General features: G+C 36.6%; 2 long non-coding RNA genes across 2 annotated transcripts in view; one reads left to right on the top strand and one right to left on the bottom strand.

The window, feature by feature from the left end:
- The window catches only part of LOC141376859 (uncharacterized), a 60347-nt gene extending 52819 nt beyond the window's left edge, over positions 1-7528 (top strand). Inside the window, exon 4 of the long non-coding RNA XR_012388146.1 lies at positions 7138-7528. This is a non-coding gene — a long non-coding RNA (uncharacterized lncRNA). The remainder of the gene's footprint in view (positions 1-7137) is intronic.
- The window catches only part of LOC137496833 (uncharacterized), a 565986-nt gene that overhangs the window by 281963 nt on the left and 268268 nt on the right, over positions 1-15755 (bottom strand). The gene's annotated exons all lie outside the window — the stretch shown is intronic.

The following is a 15755-nucleotide window of genomic DNA, read 5'->3' as shown; positions in this document are numbered from 1 at the left end:
TTAATGCTTTTATTTATATACATTTAAATTTTTTGAAAATAGATTAATGTACACACTTCAGTGTGAAAGAAAAAGTTAATGGGGATACTTCAGAGATGGAAAGCCAATAACTTTGTCCATTGTGTATCATAGAAAAAAAGAAAGAATATTAAAAAAGTAAGACTCAACAGTAGAAACCTGAGATGCTAAGCAGATAAGAAACAGTGAATGGCGAGAGAAAATCTAAAGGGTAAAGAATCACATTGCCATGAGAGGTATTTGCATATCATGTGCCGTCAAAGATGTCCTTAAGAGCTTTAAGTGTCTATCTTTCTCCTGGATAACAAGTCTGCTTAGGGAAATATAAATGACCATTGAGAAGATTTCAATTTGCAGGCAAACTTGTTCAAATCAGAAGGTGCTAGAATTACTAATACATTAATTCTTTCTGACACTATACTTTCGTTTTGATACCAGGGTCACAGCTGTACCAAAAGGATGTGAATAGAACAAAAACCTGTGCATACTGTATAGCCTAGCCCATTTAAGAGTGCTATATAAAAGAGCTTTTAATGGGTCGCATTATGAGAAACTCAGTTTCCTGTTGCCTTTAAAAAAAGAAAAAGAAAAAAAAAGTGTTTTCATATTAAAAAAAAAAGCTTTCTCCTTACTAACCTTTCCCCTGAAACTAACCTATGAAAATGTTTCATTTAGTAATCTTTAGACTGTGTGATTCCAGGGTCACATCAGAGAACTTTGTCAGATGTGTGAAACAAATTAATGACTTGTTTTGTGAACTTGATGAGTTTTTGCAAAGAGACTGTTATTGAACAATAAGAAAGCATACTTTGGATCTGAATAAAACCCACAGAACTAAGTTATTGTTCTTTACATTTAACAAGTGGGCGTTTATATGCAGTAGAAGTCACTTGAGTGAAAAAGAAAAATATTTATTTGAAACCATAATTTAAAGAGGCCGTGAAGACATGCATTATCAATCAATCAATCAATCAATCAATCGGTCGGTCGGTCGGTCGGTTTGAGATGTGTTTGAGATTGTGTTGTCAGTCATACTTTGTCAGTCTGTCTTTTCAGTTTTTTTTTTTTTTTTTTTTTTTTTTTTTTTTTGAAGGCACGGCTTTCGAAAATGATGACATGAAACTCAGCTGGGTAGTTGCGCTGGTTTACCAACACTTTCTTGGGTCTGTGATTTCTCATTATCTTTATAAGGGTGGTATTGTTTTAAAATGATGAAACCGGTGCGTGATGTTGCCTGCTTTTGATGACGCTAATCGTCTGCGCTGTTTGCGGTGCATGTTGCTCTGTGTCGGATAGCAAAAAACTAACTAGCTCAAGACTGAGGTCTAGTGACGTTACTTGTCAAAAATGTCTGACTGTTATCTTTTTTACCTTATTTTTTCTTACTCTTTAAGTGCAGCTAAACACTGTATGGTTGTAAATGTGTACTGCATGCGGTATCCGGAAGGGCAAGCTGCAAAATGCCTGCGGAGCGTTATGCATAGTGCGTAAATATTATCGAGCAATTATCGAATTGTCATTATCGTTTTATTGAAAAATTATATATTGTGATATCGATATCGAATTATCGCCAAGCCCTATGGTGTAATGTCTTGGCTGTGTATTTAAAAATGGTGCTTCCTTTGTTTTTATTCTCCTGCTTGTACCACAAGCTAGTGACACATCTCTGTTAACCAATAGCATTTAGCTGCGTGTCTTGTTCCGCCTTTTGATACTCTTTTGTTTTGCTTGGTACTCTTCCAAAAAGGTACCCAAAACGTAGTACAGTGCGGTTCGCTTTTAGGTACCTTTTGACAGTGGAAATGTCTATAAAACATACCGTACTGTACCGTACCACTCAGTGTAAACGAGTTATTAGGGACATAGCAAACCAAAACTCTTCAAGTGTCTTTGAGAGGCCAATTTAGAGTTTCTCAGTTCGGAACAACCTTTGGGAGGTGACCTGTCCCATTTAAAATGCACTCATTATCATAATGTATCAATAGCCTATATGTGTCAATTAAAAAAAAAATAAAAAATAGACCAGTGGATAGACAAACCATGAACAAAGTGACGCTCCCCTACAGCCTTCATTCCTTTGAAGCTCTCCCTCTGTAGGGTAAACCCTTCAAAAGGGTTCAGCAAATGGGCCACACTACAGTTTAGAATGAAGTCATGTTTTCATTCTAATTCATTATTTTCATCTTTGGAAATCATTGAGTGTAAAATCCTCTTCAGTCTCTTAAAATCTCCAAGTGTGACATTGGCAACCTAACACTAACTGATAGCTAACCTTTAATTCTTTTTAAAACAATCACTATGCATTAGTATACAGATCCAGTAGTCATACATTAAATCATTATAACTCGTCTGTACGCCTCTCACACACATTTAAAGGACCGCGACATTTTAATCTCCACCACTTTACACGCCACGCCTCTGCATGTCGACCTTCGCTGCACACAAGATGATATTTATTAAAGTTTAGATCTGTTTCATTGAGCCGAAACGGGAAAATAAACAACAAAGGAAGCCCCAGGTTAGAGAATAAGCAGCGGCTGGCGGCAGTGCAAGGCTTTGTATTGATCGCTGGCGTTTCAGCGCGTCTGAAGAACACAGAGAGGGTGTGACCGCAGGCTGAGAGAGGCTATCAGAAACACAATCTCAATCAATACTGCCGGCCTTTGTCTGACCACTGTCTTACAGAAAGGTAGAGTCTGTACAGTCATTTGTATGCCCCACAATTCATTCAGGGATCCAAACTATATATTTTTTTCCTTTCTTTGTGATTGTAGCGCAAAATAGTGTTAATATTTTATGGTTTTGTTTTATTTAATCATATCAGAATTGGCGTAAGCAGGGCAAGTAGACCTTCAAAATTGGTCATTCCATAGAAGTGGAGCCAATAATCGATTGTGGAGAACTGCTTGGCCTCCCAGTAATTCACTGGGAATCACATTGGAATCATATTGGATGATGGGTATAAAATATAAAACAATGTGAAAGATGAAGGTAAAGTTTGTCAGTGTCAAACTATGTCTATTGTAAAACTTAGTTGCAAACTAATTTTCTATTTAAACAACATTACAAATAGAAGATTTGTGAGATTTAGAATAAGTTATTTTGAAAAGTTGCATTGTCTTTAACAATAGTTTTTTAAGAGTTCACATTTAGCTGATGATTGATTATAAAGTGTGTTTGGCATGCTGTCCTGTGAGACAGCACTGAGCTTATAAGGTACTCGAGCACAGGGCTTCCTCCCTTTTGCAGGGTGAGAGGGGAGCTTGAGCTCATGTAGATCTTGAGAACTCTCCTGCTGTTAATGGCTGTTACAAACCCCTGATGTTAGTCTAGGGTGTGGGGTTTTGACATTTATTTAATTAAAATATATTTATATAAACAGTGAATGAGTGGAAAGACAACCAAAGTAATGCCAAAAAATGTGTGCTTTTATTTACAATCCCAAAGTGAACAACAACAACGAATTAATCAAAAATAAAGAAAAAGTAAGTAAAGCAAAAATATATTATTTACAATATGTACAACACTGAAACAAATAAAGACGGGGAAAACAAGAGAGCTGGCAGAAGGGACGCGGGCGGCGCTAAAGAAATGAAAAGAACAAAACCCAAACTAAATCTAACTTCCCAGAAGCATCTAGCTAACTAACTATGTGAAAAACAGTATAATTAACACACGAAGATCTTCCGAGTCCTAACTATCTACTCTATCTATCTATCCAAAAGTACAAGGAGTGGCGCTCGCCCCTAACCTAGTGTACTAGACAGCAGAGCAGTCCTGAGTGTTGCGAAATGTATGTCATGTGACCTTCTTACCTGTCCGCTTCGTCCAAGCCTCGTAAACAACGATAAACTAAGAACAATGTACGAATAACGGACGGATAACGTGCACACAGAAACAAGCAACAACAAAACACAGTTAGACGGGGTAATTTCTAAACGCACGCGGTAAATACAAAAAAATGCGACGAAACAGCGAAAGAGACAAATGCAACCAAGAAAGCAAGAAAACAAGAAAACAAGAAAGAGCGAGTGGTCTGGCGCGCGCTTTTAAGACGGGTGGTCTTTGCTCATTGGATGTGACGTAAGAGTGACGTAACCGGGGAGGAATGACTGACAGCTGAATGGACCAATGAACAGAACCTGAGAATACATGAGAGCAGATACGGGAGAACAGAGCGAGAGAGAGAGAGAGAAAAAACACAGAGAAAACAGAGCACAAAAAACACAAATACATAACAATGGCTGAAGATAAATAAGGGATATACTGCTGGCTAAGGGCTTATCTTTTTGGTTTAGTCAATTCACTTATGTCCCATGTCTTTGGATGATGGGAGGAAACCGGGGAACCTGGGGGAAGCCCACACAAGCTCAGCGACAACATGTAAACTCCACACTGAAATGTTGACTGGCCTGGTAAGGACCTGAACCAGTGACATTCTGCAACAGTGCTAAACATTGGGCTGTCGTGCTGCCCTATGTAGAAAAAGGGGGAGGAGTAGGGGTGGAAGGGGGGATTCTTCAAGGCAAGGATAACTGAGGTTTGAAACTTTGATTATTAACAGTGACTAAGGAATAGTCTGATTGGTAAATCATGTGTTAGCTAATGCGGGACCAGCCGTGGTCAATCAAGCATGTGATCCTCTCGGAATTAGTTTATAAATAAACTTCACAAAGAGATTAATAAATGATTTATTGTTCACCATCAGGACACACAAGATGTACTGTAGATGATATTTTAATTTCTTCAATAGGAATTAAATACATTTTTGTTAGTTTGTTTGTTTTTTAACATGAATGATGGTGCTTGATGTTATTTAAAAAAGGAGGGAAATGGTTACTGATATTGTGAATTAATGACCCATCCCGCCCACCCAACGTTCACTTTCATCTGCAACACCCTCAAAATGTAGTCATATGGCCTGTACCAGCACCACTGGATATATATGAATAGGGAAAAAAATGTAGGATGGAATTAGATGAAGTTTTTCAGGAACTCATTGTCAATACTGGCTTGCTTGGTTGGGACTTGTGGAGTTGCGCATCCATAGATTTGCTCTTCAGTGTTTGGACTTTCCGCAGTGAAATTTAAGCCAAACTGAACTGAACTAAACTGAACTTAATCTCTGAAAACTGGACTGGCACAGTTTCAATTTCCTACAACTTCTATGTTAAGCTGCTTTGATGCAATTTACATTGTAAAAGCGCTGTAGAAATAACGATGAATTGAATTGTATAGCTTCTCGTGACTGACAGGTGACTTGTGTTTGTAAACATGTGATGCGTTTAAATTTTGATGTCATGGTGACTTTTTTAATTATCTGCCATTAATTTAGATGAAAGCTTTTGTAAAGCTCATTCTTTAAAATGGATGAATCTACATAATTAGCGGATGGGTAAATCATAAAATGTTTTTATACATACTTTAAATATTACATTTTGTCCTATTTGGTGCATTGTTCGTCATAATTTTATTTCGGTCTCCGGAGCTGCACTTAACACCCTTGGAAATCTTTTATATATCAAAACTGCTGTTTGTACTGACATAATGACTCAAAATACATAGCAGAAGTTCATAACAACCCTGTCAGATTGTTTGAGAATTCAATTCCCTGTTTGTAATCACCCACAAATTTCTGCCTGAGTGTTTTTAGGGAATTAGCTTCAGGCTGCAGAATTCTCACTGGAATTGACTAAAATGAACTGCAGACTGCAACCATGCACTTACAGATGTCACATAACAGGAAAAAAAAATTACAAATGTAATCTGGGTTTAAATTTAACTTGATACCATTTTTACAACACAATGTCGAAACAAACAAACAAACAAACAAACAAACAAACAAACAAACAAACAAATAAATAAATAAATAAATAAATGAATGAATGAATGAATGAATGAATGAATGAATGAATAAATAAATAAATAAATAAATAAATAAATAAAGGCACATGGGTGAAGTAGCTGATTATCTGTTGGACATTTTTGAAAATAAATAAATAAATAAATAAATGAATGAATGAATGAATGAATGAATAAATAAAGACACTTGGTTGGAGAAGTAACTGCTTATCTGTTGGACAAATATTCAAACAAACAAACAAACTAAAACAAACAAACAAACAAAAATAAAGCAATAGAATAAATAATCAAATATTATTGTATGTCAACAAAAATGTCACTATTAATTATAATTATTATGTTCTCTACTATTAAATCATTTTTTATTTTATATTAATTTACTCACCATTTATTTATTTATGTTTTTGAGTTTTCAGTTTTGATAATTTGTCATAAAAAAATCTGTCAATGAAAAAAAAATCACGATTTATTTATTTGCATACATAGTTATTTATTTAGTGCTGCTTTTAATCAAATTTTAATGCCACTCCTAACATAAAGTAGAAAAAAAAACATGCACCAATTATTTAAATTTAATAAGACTATTAATGTCTTTTCAGCAAGCAAACAGAATAGGCCCGATTCTCATGTTAACTTCAAAAGCCCTTCAAAAACGCTTTTCGGATATCCAAGCAGGAGTTCAAATTAACACACTTTAAAGGCATTTAACTTTCTGTGGTGAATATCAAGAGCAGCGCATCACTATAATTCATCTTTAATTCATATAATGTGTCAAGCTTCCCTGCTGAGACGCTTCAACCGTAGCCTTCTATATAAGAGCTTCAATATTTGACCCCATCTCATAGAGCGGCGGACAGCTTTATAGCCCACAGTGAAAAAGAGAAGGCAATTGATTCATTTAAACCTGGGATGATATGATTAATCTTTGAGCGCATGGTTTTATTAGCAAAGGTATTTAATAAAGAATCTCCTCCTAATGGTGAAATGATACACTAATCACCAGAGGAACAAAAACCTTTTCCCTCTCTGCACATTTTACACCGTGGTCATAATAACATTACAAAAAAAGCATCAGATCATTTGCTTTTCATGTCTTTTTGTCTCTGTGAAGTAGAATAGCGTCAGGTCCACGTCAGTAATGGTAATACATACAGACTGGTGGAAAAAGGACAAGACAGACTAAGACTGAGATGGAAAAGACAGCATTTCTGAAGTGATTGTCCACAGGCTGATGTTTCTTTTTTCTCATCAACACAGCATCTCTCGTCTCCCACCTCAAATGGCTTTCATTCTGCCTGTCTTGATTGTGAAGAGACTGGTCCACGTTGGTTTGAACCCTGGCGGCTTTTGGCAGACGCTTCCTGACTGTCTTGATTACAGCCGTTCAGAGGAGACTTTCTGGAGGGAGAGAGGGTTTTCTTTTCAGAACTCCGAAGACTTTCATATTTGGTAGTGGGGTATGAGTGAGAGAGATGGGATCATTAGAAATGGATTTTGTGGAGTCATGAATTATATTGACACCTCAATCCTGTTCAGTCATTTTGATTGTCGGTGTAAGGTTGTAAAATGAGCATGTTGTGATATACAGAGGAGATCAAAATTACAAAATGTATACGATTTATTGGGAAATAAAACATGGGTCTGACAGCTAGTAGTAAAGCCCTATTTATTTGGTAGACTAAAAAGGGTCAAACACTTTTAGAATTGCAAACATCGTTTTCTGTGAGGGTACACACACCGGTGCTGACATTTACATGTGTTTGCTTTGCTTAGTAACATATTGACCACCATGTAAAGGCAGGATGTGTTGTGGCTTGGCGCAATGCGACACGTCAGGAGTGTGACCTGCTTAAGGCAATGTTTACACGACCTGGTGTAGCACAACTGTTTACACAACTGTTGTAGCCAAAAATGCTCAAGTTTGTCAAATAAAATATTTATGTGTCTTTAAAAAATACATCAAAGTCATGATGGGGGGCATGGGGTAATGGGGGGGGGGGGTCACCATGTCAGACAGTAGAGAAGTAGAATTTTATTGTTGGTTTCAAATTGGATTTAGTTCATATTCTTTTTGGCTTAGTCAATTTATTAATCATGGGTCACCACAGTGGAATGAATCACCAACTTATTAAGCATATGTTTTAAATGCGCAGCAGATGCCCTTCCAGCTGCTAACCAACACTGGGAAACACCTATAGACTCTTGCATTTACACACATACACTACGGCCAAAGTGTATGGAGGAAACCCACGTGAACACAAGGATAACATGCAAACTCCAAACAGAAATGCCAACTGACCCAGCCGGGGCTCAAACCAGAGACCTTCTTGCTGTGCAGTGATCTTGCTACGCACTGTGCCACTTTGACGTCCAGATTCAGTTCAGTTGAATACAAATATCACTTTAGCCAACTGTGTAAAGCAGTTTTTGAAGCTGAAATAACTGAAATAATAAAATGGCCTGATCATAGTCCTGAACATAACCTTATTGAAAATCTCTGGAATTAAAATTTTACTAATAGTATTGTACATAAATCATATACATATTATTTGATAACACTGAAGAAATTAATGATAAAAAAACTGAGTAATTAACACAGGCATGTAGGGAAAACGTACATGTACAATTTTGATAACCGACAAATATGTGCTCGCAGGTACGTATTGTTGTGTTTTGTGTGTAAAAAGCCCATTGATACAGGCTGGCACTGCTGACCACTTACCACTGTATGGCCGGTGACTGGTTTGCTTAGTAGTTTAGATTGCTCATTATGTAAACCACTAAATTTGGGAGGCAGAGTGAAGCGGAACAGGGTTCAAGTTCAATGAATCCAATGAATGACGGTTCCTCAAACAGTAAAGCAACCCCCCCCCCCCCCCCCCCCCCCTTCAAAAAAAAAAAAACATGTGAGGTCACTGTAGAAACACGCTGCTTTTCATTCTTTTCTTTTCTAGTTTGCTTTTGAATATCCATTGGGAAGGGGGTGAGTGGGTCATCAATATCAAGTTGATAAATTATATTACAGGTCGACCGGCTTCTCTCACAGACATGCATGAGAAAGACATTAATATTCACAGTAATGTCCACATCGGCCGCTGATTTACTAGAAATGACACATAAGAGAAAACGTGCCACAGTAATGCATTTTAGATTGTCAAAAGTGTACATATTTGTTCACAGGAACATAGTCAAGGGCACATATTCTCAATGAGCCTGGGTTGAATAAAATAGACTCAAAGTTGGAAAACATCTGCAGATTTCTGTGGGTGCAGATTTAGCATGGGCCCAGTTATATCTTATAATGTTAATTAATTATATGACTTTACTTGATGACAGACTTTGGAAAAGTATCTTAGCAGCAACGAGCACAGTCTAAAGTTGCTGAGATCTCTTGTAAAAATCTAGATTAGATGTAGGATTGTTGATGTCTTAAATTCTGTGGAGAGGACTAAAGCACTGTAAGCTTATAAGACTGCTTCTGTTTGCTTTCCATTTGTCTGAGAGAAACAACTCTGATACTGTATGAAAAAAGGCCAAGTCTATTCTTTACTGTGAGCTTTCAGCTGGAGTCAGGCAGGAGATCTTTGTTTCCTTACAGCTGCTATGTACCCTGTCATGTCAGCTTATATCTGCCTTTATTCATTGCTTTTCTAAGTTTAATCCTAAAAATTCACAGTAGAATGATGTCGTTGTTATGTTTGTGAAATATAATATTCTGTTTTTAGTTTGAATGATAAACCTTTCAAATTAGCAGCATGATTAGACATGAACCTCCTTTACTTGAGCATATAATATGACTAAGAAATATTGAAGAAATCTTGTATAGATTTATGGATGGATATCAGAATTGGTTTGTGTATTTATAAAAGTTTGCCCAAAATTTATTCTGATTTATTTATAATTTTACATAGCCATTATGCTGTATAAAACCCATTGAAATATTATCACATTAATTAATCATTTCTATTCTTTCCAGAATGTCACAGTTACTTTACCATCCACTTGTATGAAAAACAGAACATGTTTCAATGAAATAAATAAATAATGTTTTGGTATGTAAATAATATTGGACATTATATTTTTTGATATTTAAACCTCTCAAAATTATATTTGTATTCATAAGTTAATTTTTAAAAATAACTTTCTAAATTAAGAAAGCTTGGCAGGTGTATTTGATGTAGTTTAATAAAAACAGATATTTAAAATAAATGTGTATACTTCTGTAATTAATCTCATCCCATCTTCATCCGCTTTTCTGGGGCTGGGTCGCTGGTGCAGCAGTCCCCAGCCACTTTCTTCAGCTCCTCCCGGAGGTCCCTGAGGCGTTCCAAGGCCAGCAGAGGGACATAGTCCCTCTAGCCTGTACTGGGTCTTCCCCGAGGCCTCCTCCCAGTGGGACATACCTGGAACACCTCCCTTGGTAGGCATCCAGGAGGCATCCGAAACAGATTAATGAGCCATCTCAGCTGACTTTCCTCGATGTGGAGGAGCAGTGAGTCTACTTTGAGTCCTCCCGGGTTACAGAGCTCCTCACCTTATCTATAAGGGTGCGCCCTGCCACCTTGCATAGAAAACTAATTTTCAGCCGCTTGTATTAGAGTTCTTGTCTTTTCAGGCATGACCCAAATTTCATGACCATAGGTGAGAGCAGGAACATAGATTGACCAATAAATCGAGAGCTTTGCCTTTTGGCTAAGCTCCTTTTTTTCCACAATGGACCAATACATCGACCACGTTACTGCTGCTGCTGCACCAATTCACCTGTCAATTTCGCGTTCCATTCTTCCCTCACTCGTGAACAAAATCCTAAGGTACTTGACATCCTCCACCTGGGGGAAGGACTTTCCTCCAACCTGGAGATGACAAACCACCTTTTTCCAATAATTGTAATGAATCTTTCTTTTTTTTTTTTTTTTTTTCCTGCAAAGAAAAAACGTTTTTTTTTTTTTTATAATAAAACTAAGATCTGCTTATAAAACAATTAAGTAAACATTATTTAAGTAAAAAAGATAACTATCATTATCTTGTTCTGTAAGTGCTTGTTGGACATTTTTAATTGTATTATTTAATAGTATTTTTCATTATTGTTTATCCAGTGTTATGAAAAACAAAAACTTATTAAATATTTATATTGAAGTGGTTTACAGATGTACACCCACCGGCCACTTTATTAGGTACACCTGTCCAACTGATCGTTTTTCTAATCAGCCAATCACATGGCAGCAACTGCATTTAGCATGTAGACAAGGTCAAGACGATCTGTTGCAGTTCAAATTGAACATCAGGATGGGGAAGAAAAGGGACTTAAGTGACTTTGAACGTGGCATGGTTGTTGGTGCCAGATGGGCTGGTCTGAGTATTTCAGAAACTGCTGATCTCCTGGGATTTTTAAACACAAACTTCTCTAGTGTTTACAGAGAATGGTCCGACTAAGGGAAAATATACAGTAAGTGACAGTTCTGTAGGTGCAAATGCCTTGTTGATGTCAAAGGTCAGAGGAGGATGGCCAGACTGGTTCGAGCTGATAGAAAGGCAACAGTAATGACTTGTTACAAGCAAGGTATGCAGAAGCGCATCTCTAAACATCAAACCTTGAGGCATAGAGTCTGCGAATGTATCCACACAAACATTATATAATGACTCATAACAAACTGAAAAGACAGTGGCTGCATTTAATTCGCATTTCTGTCAACTGCAGAAAACCTTTAAAATTACTGAAAAAGTAAACTTTATCGAAACTTAAGCTTGATTTATCTTTTATAAACTATCAAATTGTTGGTGTATAGACTGTTGTGAGCCTAATTGTGCGCTGTGAATAAAAGAGTTATGACAGTTATTAAAATATAGTTCTTAATGATTTTTTAAATAAGTAAATACAGTTGGTGTGTGTTCAAAATGACCACTACTACCGTGTGCACCGCAGCCGCGAGAACAGGGAATTACCAAAATTCATTTTAGGTGTAACAATGACACAGCCACTAAAGGTGCAAAGAGATGCAAAAATGGTCATTGGTTTTAAACACACACACACACACACACACACACACACACACATACTATTTGGAAACATTACATAAAACATGTCGAGAAATATTTTCAGGTATTAAAAATCTTAAAAGCACACACATATTTCTATCAAAATCAATACCAAATCTTTATCTTTATAGCACAGTGTGTGCAAATGAGGATATGTTTAACAGCATGTATTTATGTGCACCAGAGACTCATCCTGCTGAGCCGTCAGAGAGCTTCTCTCTCAAAGTAATTCTATGAAAATGAGAACTGCAATCAATTGGGATAAAGATGCATACTTAGAATGAGACTGCATGAAATTGAGAATGATAACACACATTTCGTATGCAGTTATTCTGCAGTCTCAGTGAGAGTGTGTGTGTGTGTGTGTGTGTGTAATTGATCCAGAAAACAGAATCTTCATTTTCGAAGAGATAATTGAGAAATATGGAAAAAAAAAATGTCTGGCAACACAAGTGATTAGGTTTATTTCATGCTTCCTCTAAACGGAAAACAACATGGCTCTTATTAAAATGGCAAATTGAAAATCCAGATTTAGAAATGCCAGGAAAGTTCTCTAAATAAAATAGAAAAAAGGTGAGAAATGACCCTCGGTATCTCTCGCACACCTGCTTCTTTACTTTTTCCCCCCAACTGCACACACAGGCTCAAACAACATGTGGTTAACCACACAAAAGATGCATGATTAAACATGAATTCTCATTAAAAGTCTTTTGATGCAGTTAATCAGTAAATGTGAGCACTTCTCAGGAGTAATTAAGGGGCGATGGAGAGCGAGGACCACAGGAGACCACAGCTGTGCTTCTCTCCCAAGGGAAAACCACATCAGTATTCACACTTTTCCAATAATCTTCAAGAAAACAGAAGCTGGGAGGCTAGCTGCAACCAAACACAACTCACTTTAGACTTCAAACTGAAGTTTAGGCATAAGACGTATCAAATTTTCTTCTTGTGATAATTGCTAAAGCTTTTATGATGATATACAGTATTATCATGTCATTAAGATTTGACGTATGAGTACTGTTTGCAGGGTTTCAAGGTACTCATTTGAATTGAGAACTGGATTTCAGTAGCTATAAACGGCCACTGTTTAGTGAAATCACACATTTAGGGCCCTATCATACATCTGGTGCAAGACGCAACGCAATTGCTATTTGCTACTGTCACCTCGGCACAAGGTTCATTTTGAGGCATTGCGCCACACTGTTTAAATAGCAAATGCATTTGCGATCATATGTGCGCCCATAGGTGTTCTGGTCTAAAAAAGCAGGCGTGTTTTGCCGCGTTGCTATTTTGAAAAACTGTAAATAGTCTGTTCTTTAGACCAGAACAAAGTCACCACATTCAAATTTAGATTTTCAATATTTACAAGGCTCTTAAAAATTCTTGATTCTGATTGGTCAATCGTAGCATTCAAAATTTGCACTTTACTGCTCTCTGAAGTGTTTAATTCTAATTGGTCAATTGCAGCATTCCAAGGTATTTCCAGTTATTACAAGGCTTTTCAGAATGTTTCATTCCGATTGGTCAATCACAACATTCCAAGGTACATTATTCACAGTTAGTGCAAGGCTCTTCCGAGTGCTTGATTCTGATTGATGAATCACTACATTCCAAGGTACATTATTCCCAGTTAATACAAATCTCTTTGGAATCTTTGATTCTGATTAGTCAAATTCTAAATTTGTCAATCAAAACATTCCAAGTTACAGTACATTACTTCCAGTTATTACAAGGTTCTTTAGAATGTTCTAAATGGTCAATCACAACATTACAAGGCAATGTTTTTTAGTTAATACAAGGCTTTTTTGAATGCTTGATTCTGATTGGTCAATTACAACATTCCAAAATACATTAGTCCCAGATATTACAGGGCTCTTCAGGATACTTGAATCTGATTGGTGAATTACAACATTCCAAAGTACATTATTCCCAGTTATTACAAAGCTCTACTGAATGTTTGATTTTTGATTGGTCAAATTCTGATTAGTCAGTCACAACATTCCAAGATACAGTACATTATTTCCAGATTTTACAAGGCTCTTTAGAATACTTGATTCTGATTGGTCAACCAGGATATTCCAGGATTTTATATTCCCTGTTATTACACAGCTCTCCGGAAAACTTGTTTTTGATTGGTCAGTCACAACATTCTAAGGTGCATTATTCCCAGTTATTACATGGCTCTATTAAATACTTATTATTGATTGGTCAATCACAACCTTCCTAGGTATGCTATTTCCATTATTGCATAGCTCCTTTGAATTTTTGATTCTGGTTGGTCAATCTGAACATTCCAAGGTAACTTATTTCCAATTAATACACAGCTCTCAGAAATACTTGATTCTAATCAGTCAATCACAACATTCCAACATGCGTTATTCCCAGTTATCACACAGCTCTCCAGAATACTTATTTTTGATTTGTCAATCTCAACCTTGCAAGGTATGCTATTTAAATTATCACATAGCTCTTTGGAATACTTGATTCTGGTTGGTCAGTCTGAATATTCCAAGGTACCTTATTTCCCATTATAACACAGCTCTCTGAAATACTTGATTCTGATCAGTCAATCACACCATTCTAACGTATGTTATTCGCAGTTATCACACAGCTCTCCAGAATACTTATTTCTTATTGGTCAGTCACAACATTCCAAGGTACATTATTCACAATTATTACACAGCTCTCTGGGAATACTGGATTCTAGTTGGTTGATCACTGGTCACTTACTTTTTCTGCAATATGTTTTGTTCAGTGTAAGAGCAATCATATTATTACAGCTCAAATAAATGTTTTTATTTTTTTTATATCTATGTCATGGTTACAAGTAGCCATGGAATAAACTGAAAAATGTACATCTTGGCAGTTGTTCTTGCAGAATAAAGCCCTTCAGTTTTATGGAGCCTGTTGAGAATTATTCTGTGAGAGCAATCGCCTAGATGTAAATGATCTCTTATGCCCGATTCACACAAGGCTTCATCGTCAATGCTTGTCTAAAGTTGAAGCTGACGTGATCGCGCCAGCCAATGAAGAAAGTCTGCAATCAGCTATTGTCTGAGCTGAGATATTTGCATAAAGCGATCTGATTGGCTGATGCTTCCGGCTGATGAACCCACAATTCAATTCAATAACGCTTGATGTCACCCATTCAAAGTGAATGAAGCACTGACGCCCTATATCAGGCGTGTCCAAACTACGGCCCGCGGGCCATCTGCGGCCCGCAATCTGTTTTGTGGCGACCCGCGAGGCTTTTTATAAATATCAATAGAATCTGGCCCGCTATACAAAAATGAACGTGATTCAATAAATAACCACCGGGTGTCGCTTTTACATGCCTTCAATTAAGCAGCAGTTCTTGTTATGATCTATCTATCTGTCTGTCTGTCTGTCTGTCTGTCTATCTATCTATCTACACACAATTGAAGTCAGAATTATTAGCCCCTCATTGATTTATTTCTTCTTTTTTAAATATTTCCCAAATGATGTTTAACAGAGCAAGGACATTTTTACAGTATGTCTGATAATATTTTTTCTTTTGGAGAAAGACTTTTGTTTTATTTCGGCTAGAATAAAAAGCGGTTTAATTTTATAAACCATTTTAAGGTCAAAATTATTAGCCCCTTAAGTCTTCAGAACAAACCATTGTTATAAAATAACTTGCCTAATTACCTTAACTTGACTAGTTAACTTGATTAACCTAGTTAAGCCTTTAAATGTCACTTTAAGCTGTATAGAAGTGTCTTAATAATATCTAGTCAAATATTATTTACTGTCATCATGACAAAGATCAAATAAATCAGTTATTAGAAATAAGTTACTAAAACTAATATGTATAGAAA

The sequence above is a fragment of the Danio rerio genome, chromosome 12 (assembly GCF_049306965.1).
Source record: "Danio rerio strain Tuebingen ecotype United States chromosome 12, GRCz12tu, whole genome shotgun sequence".
In the NCBI taxonomy this organism is placed as follows: domain Eukaryota; kingdom Metazoa; phylum Chordata; class Actinopteri; order Cypriniformes; family Danionidae; genus Danio; species Danio rerio.
The sequence above is the reverse complement of the archived record's forward strand: the minus strand, read 5'-3'. Positions and strand labels throughout refer to the sequence as shown.